Source organism: Cynara cardunculus (genome assembly GCF_001531365.2).
Source record: "Cynara cardunculus var. scolymus isolate 2C chromosome LG 13, CcrdV1, whole genome shotgun sequence".
Lineage (NCBI taxonomy): Eukaryota > Viridiplantae > Streptophyta > Magnoliopsida > Asterales > Asteraceae > Cynara > Cynara cardunculus.
Genome location: NC_037540.1, coordinates 11,300,487 through 11,305,891, shown reverse-complemented (window position 1 = coordinate 11,305,891; position 5,405 = coordinate 11,300,487).

Here is a 5,405-nt window from a genome sequence, read left to right as displayed (position 1 = left end):
TTATGAAATTTTTTCATGAAATTGTTAATCTTGTGAAATTGTTTCATATAATACTTTTTTTTGATGAAGTTGTTTCATATGTGGTTATGAAATTGTTTCATATACTAATTAATGAAATTTTAATGAAACTGTTTCATGTATTTCTCTAAAATTAAAATAATGAAGATGATAATATCCATGATTAAAACTCTCCGCAATAAAAATGGTTAATCAACTTCTCATAATTACAAAAAAATGAAAAATTATGATTGGTTGAATGAGGTTTTCACGGTTTTTACAAATTGAATGGTTTTTATTTGAACCCACCCCTATATATATATAGGGGCTATTCAAGGAAGAACTCGGTAATTTGTAATAGCCATGAGACTCAATCTCAACGCAAATCAAAGTTTAAATAAAGAAATTAATAATTATGATAGTTTTAACTTGAAAATTAATTAGGAGTATTTTTGAGATTTTAAAAATCTCATCTCTCCTCTCTCAAGTGAACTTTATTCCGGCAAATCTTATTCTGACGAACCTTATGTGAACACAATGTATACAATGTGATACCTAAAAGATATCGTTACAAAATATATATACAAATGATATTCACTGTGATACCCATATATACATACAAGATACACCATTGTGATACATTCGTAAAACAACTAAAATAATAAAAATACACATTATGATACCCTTTCTAAAGCAACGAAAATGCATATTGTGGTACACTTTATAAAACAACGAAAATATATTGTGAACATTATCACTGTAATACACTTTGATCCACAAACATCTTTAAAAGACAATATATATTAGGTAATTAAATCTAATCATATATTTCTTTAAAAAAATTAATTAAATCTTTTGGTGAGTTGTTATAAATTAAATTACTAAATTACCCTTTTAACTTATTTAAGAAATATCTTTAACAATCTCAAATGAGTGGTTCAAATTAGATCTCATGGTTATCACAAACTCCGTAGTTCTTATTTGATTAAGCATATATATATATATATATATATATATATATATATATATGAGCGATCAAATGAAAACCACCATCATTTGTACAAACCGTACAAACCACTCTCATACGTCGATTTCATTGTTTAATCTTATGAATTTTTTTTTCATGAAATTGTTTAATCTTGTGAAATTGTTTCATATAATACTTTTTTTTGATGAATTTGTTTCATATATGGTTATGAAATTGTTTCATATAATATTTAATAAAATTTTAATGAAACTGTTTCATGTATTTATCTAAAATTAAAAATAATGAAGATGATAATATCCATATATATATATATATATATATATATATGAGCGATCAAATGAAAACCACCATCATTTGTACAAACCGTACAAACCACTCTCATACGTCGATTTCATTGTTTAATCTTATGAATTTTTTTTTCATGAAATTGTTTAATCTTGTGAAATTGTTTCATATGATACTTTTTTTTGATGAATTTGTTTCATATATGGTTATGAAATTGTTTCATATAATATTTAATAAAATTTTAATGAAACTGTTTCATGTATTTATCTAAAATTAAAAATAATGAAGATGATAATATCCATGATTAACACCCTCCACAATAAAAATGGTTAATCAACCTCTCATAATTACAAAAAACGAACAAAATGAAAAATTATGATTGGTTGAATGAGATTTTCACGGTTTATACAAATTGAGTGCTTTTTATTTGAACGCTCCTCTCTCTCTCTCTATATAGATATAGAGATAGAGATAGAGAGAGAGAGAGAGAGAGAGAGAGTGGGAGGTTCAAGGGAAAACCCCCAAAATATGAAAAACTGGATAACACCATGGTGATCATTCATCTAGATGATATATATATATATATGTGCATACAAGTAATTGAAGATATTTCTTTGTTTTTATGCTCGTGTTCATGTTATGCACATGTGCATACCAGAAAAATTGTTTACAAATTACTTGTATGCACATATGCATATCGTCCAGATAAACGGTTTGTGGTAACCGTGAGATCCAATATCAACCACAAATCAATAGATGAATTAGGAAATTTATAATTTGGGTAATTTTGAATTATAATTTTAATGCAAGGTCATTTTAGGTATTTTCTCTCCTCTCTTATCTCTCTGTCCCCCGTTCTCGGTGATACCACTGTGATACCTAAAAATAATGACTCTGTTAAACAAAAAGACACAGTGTGATACCCAAACACATATAAGATGCATTGTGATACTATTGTGTTACATCTCCGATCGTCACACAAACGACCTCAGTGTGATACCCAAACACATATAAGATGTATTGTGATACCACTGTGGTATCACCGGAGGACGGAGACCGGGAGACAGAGAGAGAAGAGAGGAGAGAGAAGAGAGGAGAGATGAGAAAGGAGAGATGAGAAAATACCTAAAATGTCCTTGCATTAAAATTTTAATTTAAAATTACCAAAATTAGAAATTTTCTAATTTATCTATTGATTTGTGGTTGAGAGTGGAACTCACGGTTACCACGAACTAATTAGTTCTCATTTGATTAGGCGCGCACACACACACACACACACACACATATATATATATATATATGTATATATAGTGTCGTGTTCAGGGGAAAATCGCAAAAAAAATCAAAAACTTAGGAACACCCTAATAATCGTTCACCTGGACGGTATGCACATGTACATACAAATTATTTGTAAGCAATTTGGCCGGTATGCACATGTGCATACAAATTATTTGTAAGCAATTTGTTCGGTATGCACATGTGTATAACATGCTCACGTGCATAAAAACTAAGAAACAACTTCAATTACTTGTATGCACATATGCATATCGTCCAAATGAATAGTTACAATAATAGTTCTTTAACTTTTCATTTTTTTTTTTTGATTTTCCCCTGAACCTCCCTCCTGCCCTCTCTATATATAGGACCATGAGTCTTCTTTTAACACAACGACTAACTAATTACTCAAAAGAATAAATTTAATGGGTACAAATTTAATTGAGACTTGGGGGTCATTTACAAATGATTACCAAATAAACACTTACCGAATGTCATTCATTTTATGGATGAACATGACATGGACCTAAAATATTACTTGGTAAGAGGTATAATAAAAATCTAAATTCTTACTTAGTAAGTGAAGAAGACGATGCTTACTCGAAGTGTTTATCAACAATCCATTTAAATGCATAAACAGATATTTTTATTTTATAAACTTAGGGTTTCTAAATATTTCTTGAAAACGTAAGCAAAAAAATACAAGTCCTCCCTCCGTATCACCACTCCACTAGTAGATGTTTCTTTAACTTATGGCCACTAAAATTAATTGAGGGGCCCATTTAATAAAACTTTAAACCAATGTCGTTTGTGCCTAACCCTCATTTTTCCACTACTAATGGATTATGCTAATAGCATATTCCAATTATTAACAAAAATTAATATTACTTATCAATTAAACATTGATGAAAATGCACATCTATTTTTAACTTCTGTTTTTCATTATTATAATTTTATCCACTTCTCATAACAATTTGTGAGCTTTTTTCCTTCTAAATTTAATATATGTTCATTTTACATTAATATTAATCTTTTATCCAAACCACAAGGGTGGTGTCTGATTGGTTTGGACTTGGCTCCAAAGGTCAAAAGTACTAGAAGGTCTCAGGTTTAAATCTAAGGAGGAATAAAAATTCTTTTGTGGTCACGGAGGTTCAAATGCGATGACTCCGGGCTATCTGTAAAGCAGATGGTCGTCCTGAGATTAGTTGGCTCACATAGCGGGTTGGATATCCAGGTTAATCAAAGAAAATATAATCTTTTATCCGTAAATCAAAAAAGATTTGGATATACAACAACACTGGCTTTTTAATAAATTTTCTTTCAAATCTTTTTATTTTCTATTGTCCTTTTATCTAAAACCAGTCATTTGTTGTAATTAATTTGATAAAAATACTATCATACCCTACCTTTCATCATAATCATGACAACCAAGAGGAGACGTAAACAAATACCATTACAACTTAAATATATGAACCGTATCTTAATTGCATAACAGTATCCATTAAAGCATACCATAAACTAATCATCATACTCTCTAACTTCATATCTCACTTCAAATCCTTGCCTTTGTTGCACCGAGTCTGACTTGCACCTGAGACACATAGTATTAGTTAGCTTAACCTTCAGTGTCCATGGTTCAATAGGTTCTCATAAACTTGCCACTATATAAAATGAAGGGTATAAATAAATAACGTGTACACGTTTGTTAACGTATATAAATTCTTTATAAACATGTACACATGCAACTCGAACACGAACATGAACAATCATATCCTATACATGAACTAGTTTTGTGGGTCTTAACTTGTTAACTGTGACCAGTAAAGCTTAGAGGTGCTTTCAAATACGTCTTAACCGACATCTGTCAGTCCAGTCTTAGAGGTACCCCTTATGATACATCTACTGACTAACATGCATCAATCACAGTTTTATGTCATGTCTCTACTAGGGTCCCAATACTTGACCCATACACATAATCTTAACATACATTTCGTGCATGTAAAACAATTTTTTTGATAAATTTCTAATAAATTTAGCATGCTTAAAGCTTTCAAAACATAAACACATAACATGCCATTTTTGAAAATCTCATGAAACCTTTCATGAAATGTGTATAATCTTACTTGACTCTTGCTTCATCGCAACCTACACATTACACTTGCATTTACGTACTTGTATTATTCTTGGAACACTTGTACTATTTGTCTTAGCTTCATTCTGAAAAAAATCATGTATGGATCAAACTTAAGTTATCGCGACCTTGAGCTCCTGTTCGAACTCACCCCACGTGTAAGCTCTAACCTAACTCATGCCTTTCACCTATGTGACCCTCTATGTGACATTGCAACAACATGAGTCTTTTATGTTAGCACATACATTTCATAGAATAATTAATTAGACTCTAATTTCATAAGACCAAAAATCAAAGACTTTCTATAAATGCTTTACAATAAATTGTTAGGAGGAAGCTTGGGCCACTACGAGATTCATCTCAAGGATACAGGTGAAGCCTACAGTCGCAATTTACCATGGGATTAGTCTGGGCGAAAGCTGGAATCACCCATTGTCAAAACAGATTATTAGGAGGAAGCTAATCGACCTGACAAGTTCTATCTACGAAGTTGAAAAACCTAAAAAATAGACCACTATTAGCCTTTTTACATGATGCTTTGAAAAAGTGTATTATAAATGAAAAGCAAACAGACATTTTTCAAAAGCGTCTATACAAAAGTTAATAGGACCAATAATTTTTTGTGTCCTAGTAGGTTGTCCAAACTCGTCGATAAAATATGTTAGGTCGTTGAAATTCACCCTAAGAACTTACTGTAATCCATTTTAGAAATGACATACAGTTGTT